This window comes from Hirundo rustica, chromosome 2, assembly GCF_015227805.2.
Source record: "Hirundo rustica isolate bHirRus1 chromosome 2, bHirRus1.pri.v3, whole genome shotgun sequence".
Lineage (NCBI taxonomy): Eukaryota > Metazoa > Chordata > Aves > Passeriformes > Hirundinidae > Hirundo > Hirundo rustica.
In genome coordinates this window covers 5,587,701-5,600,056 of record NC_053451.1, presented here as the reverse complement: position 1 = coordinate 5,600,056, position 12,356 = coordinate 5,587,701, and the positions used below count along the sequence as shown (strand labels likewise).

The following is a 12,356-nucleotide window of genomic DNA, read 5'->3' as shown; positions in this document are numbered from 1 at the left end:
CAACCCTGTTCCATCACTGTTCCCTCTTTCCTGTGTCTCCTGCCCTGGCAAAGTAACTTGAGAACCAGCCCAGTAGGGCAGAAGAGAATCTTGGCTCAAGTCACTCTTTCCCAGGCAAAGAAGAGCAGATATGGGTGCATTTTTTCCAAACCTACTTCCACAAGCAGATCAGATGCTGCTGGAGATGGAGATGGCAGCAGTTGCTAGGAGCAGTTTTGGGGCAGTCACCGTCTCCACAGGAGCCACCCTGGGGCCAGTGCCAGATCTCCTTTGCATCACACGCAGTGAGGTACAACAAAGGCTGACTATCAGCTCACTCATCTCTGTAAACACACAGCCAGGTGTTCGAGTCTTGGCAGGTGCCACGTTGGCTAAGAGAGGCTTCAAACAACAGGGTCTGTCTAAAAACCCTGGGATCTTCCCTGTTTCAATCTCCTCGCTTAGAGGATTTGATATTTTAAGAATATTTTCCTCCCAGCTAGCTGAGCTTGCAGCTCTGCCTTAACTCTCCAGTCAGGATAATGAGACATTTGGTTAGACCTCACCACTTCTGGCTGAGGTTGTACCTTGCTCCAACACTGGAAACTATTTTAAGAGGTGGGAGAAAGGTGTTTAGGAAAGGGAAGCATTGCTCATGATTGACAAGTAAGCAGTTCTGTCTTCAGAAGCCAAGGGGGAGAATATGAGCCTGAGGTTTAGGACAAGGAAAGTAATGAGATGAAACACTTACCTGCCTTTTCATTATACACCCAGCTTACTTAAAAATGTTTTTTTCTCTGAGTGAATCGGAATATGAAACTTTGAGATGTTCTGCATATTTCCTCCTTACCTCATCATGGCTTTTATCTGAAATTTTGCAGCATCAAATCTTGGCTTCAGGTTCTTGGACTGTCCATAAACAATAGTGGAAAATTTATGGTGGCGCAAGCACCATAGGATTCTCATAGGAGTATAAAAGAAAGTATTCCATTACTCCCAAAAAAATGCTTGGTGGGCACTTCCTTATTTCAGTATAAAATGATTATTTAATACCTATTTCAGTATAAAGTTGATGATCTAATCTTCTGCATGAACACTGTGAACTTAAAATCAATAGCATTTTTCCACTTTAAGATGTTCGGATTCTGAAGACTGATCTTTCTTCTACCTGTATATTCCTGACATTTGCAATGTAAAGGGATGCTGAGGACAATGAAAATATTTGTTTTCTGTTTGCTGGAAGGGAATGAAAGATCCTGTTTTAGGTATGGTTAGTTACAGTAGCTTTGCCTACCTTTATGCCCTGCACACCTCATTCCAGCCTCTTGTACTTCTCTGACCTCTCCTTGCTTACTCTCTGTCCTTGCCCCTGGCAGGGGGATTGGAACTCGGTCATCTTTAAGGATCACAAGCCATTCTAGGATTCTACAGAATGTCTCATTCATTAGTGGGACAGGCAGGAAATGTCATGTCATTGACATTTGTCTGCTTTAAAGAACATCTACCACTTCTTGACAGATTGTGTGGATTTTTCCATTTAGAAAGGAAGAGATTTACTCCTTTAAGAAAGCACTTTCACCCGTTGTTGCTACCTACAGCTTCTTCAAGGCAGGTACTTAAATACTTAGAAGTTTTAGGTTCTAAAAGTTTCTAACAAGCTGAAAGCACTTCTGCAGGTCTTGTACTCAGATCAGTATCTCCCCCTCTCTCTTCCCTTTCCTTACTGTTAGATGCTCAGTTTCTCAGAAGTGCTATACATGGTGATTTGATGAACTGTATCTTGAAAATTCCCAACTTTCCTGTAATATACATCTTCTCCAGGGAACTGGCAAGCCTAAAATTTCAGCTGCAAATCCGTCAGCCTGAACCAAAGCGGCGCAGATTGAAGGCAGTGACTCACTAGCTCGCGATGGAGTGGCTTTGTGCACTCAGCTTTTTCCCACATTAAACAGTTCTAGGAGAAAAAGTTGTGGGGCTGGAGGTTATTTTGGGGGACTTTGCTTATGTGTAGACTTCTGCTCCATATTAGCCTCTGGTTTTGTATGAAGTAAAACTAGTAAAACTTTTTCACAAAAAAACCCCACACATATTTAATAAACTCCTTAGTCTACCATACATTTTTTCTTGGAATTTGCCAATATAGGCTCAAGTGTGCACAGATACCCCCATCAACTCCACAAAGGAAAAAAGAAAATTTCAGTAGAGAGGATGATCTGGCAAATATGCACATTTATTTAAGCCTGGAGAAACTGGAAGAGGTGCAAGTGAGCATTCTTAACACTGAAAACTTATCTGGCTTCTGATCCGCAGTGAAAGAGAGCACTGGCAAATTTCAAATCTTTCCACAGAGAGTGGACAACAGATAGTAGAGCTATCTCAGCAACTGGAGCAAATGAAAAATAAAGTGGTTTCACTCACAGCAAAATTCGAGCCATTAGGAATTTGCAGCCTGTAGTTGGAGAGGGGTGAATGAATGTTTTTGTCTGAGAATAAATAATAGCAGCAATGGTCTGTGACTGACACTGGAATACAGTAATTACCCTGCTGGATGACAGCGGTACCTCACCTTTAATCAAAAGAACGCTAAACTGGCCACCCTGGGCTGGAAAAGGACAAGGAGGAGAAGGGCATTTTCTAGATTTGGTACTAGAAGCTGAACTGTGTGGTTTTCAAGCCCCAACACATCATTTTAAAACTAAACCCTACTGTGAAGAGTGGGCACTTTCAATGGATAGAAAGATAGGGGTTTAGTGCACAATTCGGCAAAAGACTGGAGTGCTTGTCCCTGAAAATGTTGTAGGAAAATCTCCACATCTTTACCTAAATCTGTGGTCTCTATTTGATAATTTTTTTACCCCCAATGTAAAAGAAAGCTGACTACTCTTCCTCCACCGTCTTTTAAGGAGAAATGCAATTACTTTTGTGCAACTCTCAGGTACAAAACCAAAATAGATTGCACAGCATTTTCAAAATTCCCTTATTTCTATGGCATTAAAATTTGATTTTTTCATAAAAGAAGTCCTACTTTTTGCTCATTTAATTACAAGCCTCTCTAAAATGTTCTCAAACACATCAACAGAAACACTCTATGTGCAGAAGGTTGAAGTGATTTATAACTACACATTAAAATGATGTGCTTGAGATGTAATCTCAGCCAGGCTGCCAGTGAATTTTCCTAAACTGACCCAGCTTTTGGATATGGCTTAAAGATTGCAGTGCTGAAAGAAAATGTAATTTAGCATAATAGAGAGCAATTCTTTGACTGCACATCACCAAAAAACACATCTGTTTCAAAAGGTACCTCTGGCAGCAGCATCCTTTGGAGTCACCTTCACCAGGGCTTCACAAACACCAGCCAGTTTTGAAAATATTGAGTAAAATCAAGATTCTTAAATTGACTTTAATTGAAAGCAACAGTGAAGGATAATATAAACATTTATGTTAGGTCTACAGGCCTTCTCTGGAAGAAAAACGTAATCAGTACCTTTAGCGTCCCCCTGCTGTATCCATCACCGTTTCTGTGTTCCACAACTAGATCTCTTCCCCAAAACCTCTTCCAGCAGCTGCATTAGGAAGAAAGGAGTTAAATACCCTCAACATGTTTCTGTAAGCCAGCGTGGTGTCCAGAACTCCAAACTCTGAGAGTAAAGATGAACCAACACCAAAGTTGTCTGTGTCCCAAAGGGTGGCCAAGCCGCTGATAAAGGTTGTGGCAAGATTCCCTTTCATTTCCAAGAGCTCTGTCTCTTTTAAGTCTTGCACCACCAACAGATATACTTTAAAAGAGAGTGACTGTTTCAGGAAAGTTTGAGCCCTGTGATAACGTTGCTAAAAGAATGTTACATAGGACTGAAGGGCTGCCTGCTCGAGAGACATGACCTTTTGGTCTGTAAGATATTTGTCCGTGAAAGAGACAGCACACGGTCTGTTATATCAGTCCAGAGACAGCATACACATTTTTTTAATCCCATACTTAGTCCTCTCTCTGATAATCCTTGTTTTTCCTCACTAGAAGTGCTCTGATTGAGTGATTAAATGACAAGAAAATTAAGCCATTTTAGCAATACAGCTTTCACAGAGAGATACTGGTGTACATCATAAACTTAGATGACTAAGAACCAGCAGGTTACATCAACAGGTCTATTAATATAGTTAAAAATTTGTTTGCCTTTAATTCTGAGAAGACTGAGGCATTTCATCATTTCCTTGAGTAAATCACAGATTGTTCTCCAAATGACTTTGTAAAAGGTATTTTTATCCCCAAAATGAGAGCCCAAAACTTGTCATGGGAGAGACAGAGATGTTGGAAGTGTGGTTACAACTTTGTTGGCAGAATAGGAGGTAGGTTTACTGCATATTTCTTTATTAATTAAAATAAACATACTTTCTCCTTAAAAGTGAAGTTTGGGGTTTATTTTCAGTCTTAATCCAGAAATCATCCTTTTCAGTTTCCTGATCTGCCAAGGTCTGACAGACAAGTCCCAAAATTTGTGACAAAACTCTGTGATTTCCATTAGAAGTCAAGATAATTCAATTCACTCTGGCTCAGCTTTACCACTTTTTGGAACTCTTGAGTCACTTTTGACTTTGTTGCAAGGCCTGAAAAATGTAGAATCGTTTTTTAAAGTAGACGAAGAAGCATTTTCATAAAATTTCCTCTGTTTACGTGACTCACTGAGGAATGATCCATACAGAAGAGTGTAAAGCAACCCTGACTACTTGGCCTTCGGTATTGTGTTTTATCTCCCCAGGCCTCAACCTTTGAAAGAATGCTAGGGCCAGAGTAAAGTGTTTTCCAAGTAGTTCACAGCCGTAGAGGAGGATTTACAGGTTCTTTATGATACAACATTCATTTCCATGAGAAAAAGTTCTCGGTCATGGTTAATCGATGCCTGGGAGCCTAAATGTTTATAAATATTGTATCCATTACTTTGATTTATGTTTCATAATTGACTCCTCCTGAAGCATAAGAGAGGGGTTCACATGCTGACATAATTCCACTTAAGTTATGCAATTCCTTAACCTTATTAGCCAAACTGGTACCGGTTTGACATTAAGCAGTGGGAATGCTCACAGAGAGCTTGCTCAGCCATTGCTGCTTCCACATTTGTGTGGTGCATGTGAGGATACAGTGACAGTACTCAGTTTGCAGTTTAATACAAACAACAAAAAATTTGTTGAGGAGAAAGAAACAATCCCACAAGTATAATCTGGCCCGTGGTTGTTTTGGTTTTTTTTTCAGTTTAGAAGTGATTCTGCTTCGCGACTTCACACTCCCTCGTGCTTTATGAGCCAACTAACTTTTTGTAGACCTCGTGGCAGAAATGGGTCTTTAGGAACAATAAAGAAATCAGGCTTTCATCCTGTTCAACAACCAACAATTTTCCCTTTCTATATGATGAGGACAGATGTGGGAGGCAGACTAACTTCCTGGAGCAGCAGAGGTAGGCACAAAGAATGCACAGTCTAATCAAGACAGACCAGGCAATCTCATCTGTGTGCTTCTCCTGCCCAGCCCTGCTTTAAATCCTCATCTGCAATTAGTGATGACATGTTTCTAATCCTCTTCATACAAGCCATCAGAGGATTGTAACTTCATATGGGAAATGTCAGGGGAAGAAAAATACTGAACAAGAATCCTTCCTTCTAAAAAAAGCATTCAGTACTGAAGAAGGAGGAACTAAAAATAAAAAACAAACTGCAAGGGAAGTTTGTTCAGAACTAAATAACTCCAGAAAAACAATTGGGCTTTTTCCCAGCTTATTGGTGTTTCTTTGTGGTATTGAGATCGTTTGAGGGTGTGGTTTATGCCTGCAAAATTTCATACTGAAGTAGTTTGCGCTTGGGAGTAGGTATTACCTTCTTTAGGTAATAAAAGAAATGATGATAACAATCAGATTTGTTTCTAGAATTGAACAGTAGCTTAAAAACTGTCAACAAGAATTACTCACAAAACCAACCATCCTACATATTTAACTCTTTGTTTTGCTGTCACTTTCTAGACTGCAAAGGTGTCTTTTAATTTCATGGCAATGAACATGGGAAAGCAAGAATTTATTTATACACAGATGATGTAATATAATGCTTCACCCTCATCAATATTTATCGGGCTCAGATAAATGTTGTTATTAATATTGTTATTATTATCATCATCACCACCATCATTCCTATACAGAAGAAATACATTCTGAACACATTTTTATTTTTTTCACTTGCAGCGGGGAGTTCTTGACATTTGAGCATCAGCTTTTTCTTCTTATTTCATGCATTTGCCCTCTGGCCATTGTCAACCCCTGCAGCCTGAATAATGAATTCCTCTTTATTGCACTGTCAGTGGGCTGTCATTATTGCAGACTTCTTCTCCTCTAGAAGGCTGTTTCGTAAGTTATTTCTGAAAAGATATACCACATACGTGTTTGGGATTTATAGGACTGTACTGATCCATCATTTTCTGGAACATCCAATGCAGCCACTATAAATTTAAAGAAAAAGAGAATTCTCATCCAGCTATGGATGTCAAGCCATTCTAGGGAGTATTATCTGCTTCTAACTCCTTGCTACTTTTGTACAGGAAACACAAACTCAGCTCATGATCACAGAGAGATTTCTGTTTGCCTTTGCAGTAAGATCGTAATTTTCTTTATGCCTCCTTCACTTCCTGCTGCGTTTTGAGAAGACAAAAATTTGTGTGTGATCTTGAGTTTAGGTCTACTGCATGATAGGAAATGATGCTGCCAGCTGAGCTTTTAAAACAGCTGTTAGATTCATGGAAAGATGTTTTTCTTCCATAATTATCTTAGAAAAAGGTGCCATTTTAAAAAGTCTTATTTAGCATCCTCCACACGATAAGAAAGTCTCTTTTATTCTTCTCATGGAATTATTGCAGATGTTGTTTTTAACCACAAAAAAAGCTTTCCTTCCAGACATTTCACAAGACCAAAGCCCTGATAATACCAATGTCTTTTCTAAGAAAGGAGGGCTGGAATTGGTGGTTCTGTGTTTTGGTTACTGGCGGACGTCAGCCTTCATAATGAATATTCAGACTTGAAGGAGGAGTACCCTGAGGCTTGATAAGCAATGGAAACAATGAATGTGTTTTAGAGATGGAAGTAGGTCCAGAATTACTTCTGCTGGACTACCTTCCTGGAGGAAGTTCCTGCCACATAGAATCTGAGACTTCTGGGATTTTGAGCAGATGTGAAATTATTTCATATTGGGTAAAATGAGGCTTGGGTTTTGTTCAGAAATATTAAGTCCTCATGTGTACAAAACAACTGCAAATCTTTTAAAAGCTTGGCTTCTGTTTATTAAACAATACAGAGAGTTCATAGGACTTGGGGTAATTCCCCATTATTTTTGCTTATGCGGGGATGTTCTACCATAATAAAAATTACTCTAATGGTAAATTGTCTATCAGTAGTTCCAAAAATCCTTATTTCTGCAGTTTTGTAATGTCTTCTTCTCTGTCCTCCAGTTATAGGAATCACGACTCTAAACCCAGCCTCATTTAGCTCATTGAACATTACCTGGGTTTTTTCAGATGATCTTAGAAACTTAAAAGAAAGCATAATTCCATATGAACATTGCTTGCCAGCTATGTAAGATTCATCTTGGAGATGTCTGTTCAGTTCCTGTGCTGATCCCCTAGGTCCAGGGTACTTACATTTTAATTAAACTGAAAATGGTAAGGTAATGATAATGAAATTATAAGGATAATGTTAAATGAAGAGGTAAAACAGCTCCATCCATACAGCTGCATCATCAACAAGGACTCCCACATCCTTCCCATCCAGACAAGGTCTTCACAAGAGCTTGTAGGCAGCTTGCAAATCTCCCTGCACAGGAGTGGCTGGCAGCACTCCAAACAAGATAACAGGGAGCAAATAGTGATCTAAGCACCCAGGGGCCCTCAGATCCCCTTCAGAGGTCACCCTCCCCAGTCAGACAAGAATGAAGTCATTGGATGGCAGTGCCAACAATGAAATTCTCAACTGTGTAAGCACATGCATGTCAGAAATATTCCTTTTAGCATTAGAGGACCAGGAGAGAAATAGGGAATGCAACTGGGGTTGGTCTGAATGCAAAAAGCTGTGTTCTTGCAAAACACATTTGAGATGAAGATGAAAATGTGAAGACGCAGAAGCTGAAAAAGAAAAGAAAGGGGAAAAGATAGACTGCAGGGGTAAGGCATGTATGAAAAGGACCTTAAGTTTGTGAAGAAACAGAGACTTCTTACTTGTTTAGAAAAGTCAGATAAAATCTCGGAGGTGTTTAGGTGCTGCCTAGAAGTTCTGACACCTAAAATTTCTTACCTGGGAATGAAGGTGCAAGATCTCAAAAAAGGACAAAAGCCAGCTTCCTCTCCATCCACCCCTTAAGACAGAAAGCCTTTCGAGCATTTTAAGATCACCCTAAAATTTTCCCAGCTCTTGTGAACTCTTGCAGTCTCATTCAGAACAGAGTTTTGCTATGTCTGAAGGAGAATGGTGAGGGAAAAGGATGGAGGCAATGGTTACACCAACAACTTCCCAACAAACCAAACAAAAGGATCACTCAGCCTCTACCTGGATGAGTTACTTGATGGTCATCTGGTGGATGCTTAACGAGATACAGCAAAGTAGAGCATTATGTCCGAGTGTTGCATATTCCCACAGTAGGTCGTGCTGGCCCCTCTGCCTTCTGTACTTTCTGGCCTTGGCTAGAGAGAGAGAAATCTGAATTACAAAGGAGAGCAAGGAAAGACAGAGCACAGGCACTCATTTTACTTTTTAAACTCTATTATTACTGCCAGTAAGTTACATTTTGAAGGTTAATGTTCTGTACTAAGCAGGAGACCTATTTTTGAAAAATGTCTTATGTCTCCCAGTAGCACGGGTACAAAAATATAAGAGCTTTTACTTTTCCAAGTTTTTGCAACACATGCAGCACTGACTTTGTAACTCATGATTTACTGGGTGATGTCACACTTCCTTTAGCAATAATGAAACCAGAACTTCCCAAAGTTGCACTGACAACCTCAAGAAGCCACATCACCTACCATCCTAGCCTAGCCTACAGAATCATAGAATCAGTAAGGCTGGAAAAGAACTCCAAGATCATCAAATCCAACCCTTGACCAAGAGCCACCTTTTCAACTAAACCACAGCATTAAGTACCACATCCAGTACCACATTTCTTGAACACCTCCAGGGATCTTGGCCATAATGCCAGCAGGTCTGTAAACACCCTCAAAATCTGTCCCAGAACACTCTGAGCTGTAAGAATTCATCTGATACCAGGTAACAGCCAAATGTTAGCATAATTATATTCTGGATAAATTACCATGTTATTTGATAATGTGTGAAAAATTATTAGGTTTTATCCTTTTTTTTCCCCAGGAAATCAATGATAGTTCCTTATTTCTTTTATAGCTTTTCCTTCTTTTTATTCATTTTTCTCACAGACTGCTGCTCTCCTTTGAAACAAGAACTGCTTTTGTTATCTGATTTTCTACATTTTAAGCACATTAGCTATTTAAAGATTTTATATTCAAAATTAAATCAGCCTACTCTTGGTAGAATGATATATTTCTGCACTTCACAGTGCAGACTTTTCACAGTGCATATTCTTTTGCATTATGTTTCCTCTTCAGGCAGTCGCTTGCCGTGAGACACTGCTAACTGGAAAAAAAAAAAAAAAAAAAAGATATTAAAGTTGGGAGAATGCAAGAAACAATGCCTTGCAGTTCAAACATCACATACTCTGGCATGTTTATCTCTTTAGCTTAATAACAGCAGGTTAAAGCTGCAAAATGCCAAGTGCCCAGGCTCCCACTGCAGTCAGTGGGAGTTGACAATTAGCACCTGACAGATGCACTCAGGTGATAAAAGCTTGAGACACACTAAAACTGCTGGTTTGGCTAAACAGCACAGGCTTCCTTCCCCCTTTCCTTTAACTGGTCATTTATCTTCAGGAAAGTACAAGTCAGGCTTTTCGATTTCGTGAGTTCTTCAAGTGGAGTCGATTTCTGGAGTGTCCAATCCTGCAAGGAGGCACTTGCTGGTCATTAACTCATTACAAAGTATTTCTGTCATCACCAGCTATGCTCTTCTGTGAACTCCGGGCAGGGCGAGTTCCTGGCACTGGTCTCTAAGCTTTTAAATGATCATTCTCAGTTATTGGAAGAGATCCTGAAAATTACAGTTTAGGCCTGAATAATCACTTCCTTCCTCTGAAGTAGACATCATTCATTGTCATTTACAGAGCTTATATTATGGGTTTTTTGCTTTCTTGCAGGTTTCTGACAATATCCAGTATTGCTAAAGCTGATTTAATTCCTACTACTGGTCCTATTCCCAGAGGCAGCTTTTCCAAGGTGATTCCTCACGCAGGAGATGGTGAGTTGCTTTTTACCCTCACACACACAGAGTTTATACGTGTGTTTGTGATGTACCTGCTTTAGAGATCAAATTCCTTTGGCTGGGTCTTCCATAGGGATTCTGCAAAGCAGAATACAAAGTTTTGCTGACCTCTGCCTGACTGACCTTTGCTTAAGGTAGTACAGGAGGAGAGAAAAGTCTGCACTGCGAAAAGCCTCAAGTGGGAGCTGGGAAATGCAGCCAAGTGAGGGTTGACCTGTGGGGTTATTGAAGGCTTAATGGGGCAATCTTTCCACTCAGTGCAGTGGAAAACTGCAGATCAGCCAGGAAAAGATGTCAAGGAGGACAATCAGTTGAGAAGAGGAGAGCAGTGGCTGACAGAAGGATGACTGAACAAATGAAGAATGTGTAGCCCAGTCTGAGAAATTCAGGCACCGCAGAAGCGGCTTAGTCTGCAGTCCTAGACCTGATCGACCTTCTCCACAGCCCTGGACATTTAAACACTCAACATCTGCTTTAACCGAGGGAGAAAAAACAATGGTGCCAATATAACGCTTCATTGCACAGACATATTTTAAAGACTTAACCTTTGCAAGACATTTTGAAGATGGAAAGCCCAGCAGCACAAAGATATTTTGTGAGAAGACTTTGCTCAATTTTTTCATTAGCCATTGTATGCTTGATTTAATTTCTGGGTTTGCCTTGTGCAGTTTTACCATGTGATTTTTTTTCCATAGCCTAATTATAGATTTTTAACAACAAATATGAAATCCCAAAATTCTTGTCTCATCTAGTCATTCAAATGCAACAGTTTAACATTGATAACATTTCAGAAAGGACAATTGGTTTAAATACAAAAATGCTTAAGAACAGAAGGATAAAATACTCCCTGCAACAGTACCAGGAGAAAAAAATTGTCATTTAACACTGAGACATGTGAACGACAAAGCAAAAAGAAACAAAGTAAATCTTCAGCAATCATTTAATTGCCTGAGCAAATGAACATGAACTATGACTGCTCATAAGTGAACCTGAAAATTCCGCAGGTTGAGACAGAGTAGAGTCATGTGCCACCATTTGACATTCAGAGACTTCCTAAGGTATTTAATCATATTGCCTTTTTTTTTTTTTTTTTTTTGCTAGAGGAAGAAAAAGACCCTTTAGGCTGATGTTTTCCCATGTTCAGCTCTCCTTACTGCATCTGTACCTACACAAGTTCTAACCCCTACCATCTCAGGATTGTGTTCACAGGATTGTCTCTTCTCGGGCACATACTCGAAAAGATACAGCAAATTGCACTTTAAAAGTCTTACCCTGAGAGGTAAAGACAATTATTATTATTTGTATTAATTATTATTTGTAATAATAGAACAAATAAAAAATGTCACTGGGTAGCTGTAAAATAGACTAAAGTCACCCAGTTGGTTCACAGTACTGTTAATGAAACATTTAGATTTTAGTGAAAAACAGGTCAGAGTAGGGGCCACTTTCAGCCCTTACAAGCCTTTGCTGCTGCCATGAATATATACAGAAAGACAAAGTTCCTAAGCTTGTATTATTCCATACTTCCAAGTTGGGTTTTACCTCAGCCAGGAGTTCCTCCAACTGTCAGCTGTACACTTGAAAAAGGAAGACTTTAATACCGTATCTGGAAAGTTCAGCAGATTCAGGTGTGGGGAATGCTTGGTTTGAAAGCTTTTCTTTCCTTTACTCTTGTCATTTTTAAAACCTATTTTCTCTCTTGTAGTTACTGTTTTTTATGTAATAAGAGAGAAATTTGGGCTGTTCCTTAATTCTGCTATAATACCTGTGGTGACATTGAGAGAAATTACCTGGTAGGAGAAAATGAAACTGAAGTATAAACAGGGCTTCTGTTTCTAATGGAAATGGTTTTCCTGGCTGCATGCTGGTTTCCAAAAGAAAATGACAGGCTGGCAGCTTGAAGAAAACAGGTCTTGACAGCACATGTTAGTGAGCCAAACGTTTTCTAACACCTTGTGTCACACAAAACACTTTCAT

At 39.6% G+C, this 12,356-nt stretch overlaps 1 protein-coding gene and 1 long non-coding RNA gene across 6 annotated transcripts in view; one reads left to right on the top strand and one right to left on the bottom strand.

The window, feature by feature from the left end:
- Positions 1-12,356, top strand: part of HTR1F (5-hydroxytryptamine receptor 1F) — a 104,530-nt gene that overhangs the window by 39,037 nt on the left and 53,137 nt on the right. Inside the window, exons 1-3 of one of the 5 annotated variants that reach the window (XR_009207587.1) lie at positions 9,834-10,020; positions 10,255-10,355; positions 10,643-11,419. The gene's annotated coding sequence lies outside the window, so the exon portion shown is untranslated. Of the gene's footprint in view, positions 1-9,833; positions 10,021-10,254; positions 10,356-10,452; positions 11,420-12,356 lie in introns of those variants that run through there. The other 4 variants (XR_009207586.1, XR_005699670.2, XM_040056943.1 and 1 more) reach the window with 4 other exon arrangements.
- On the bottom strand, positions 6,247-9,632 carry LOC120749491 (uncharacterized). The gene is made up of 3 exons (XR_005699671.1): positions 9,528-9,632; positions 8,544-8,677; positions 6,247-6,370 (listed from the first exon to the last, which is right to left on the bottom strand). It is a non-coding gene; the product is annotated as an uncharacterized LOC120749491 (long non-coding RNA).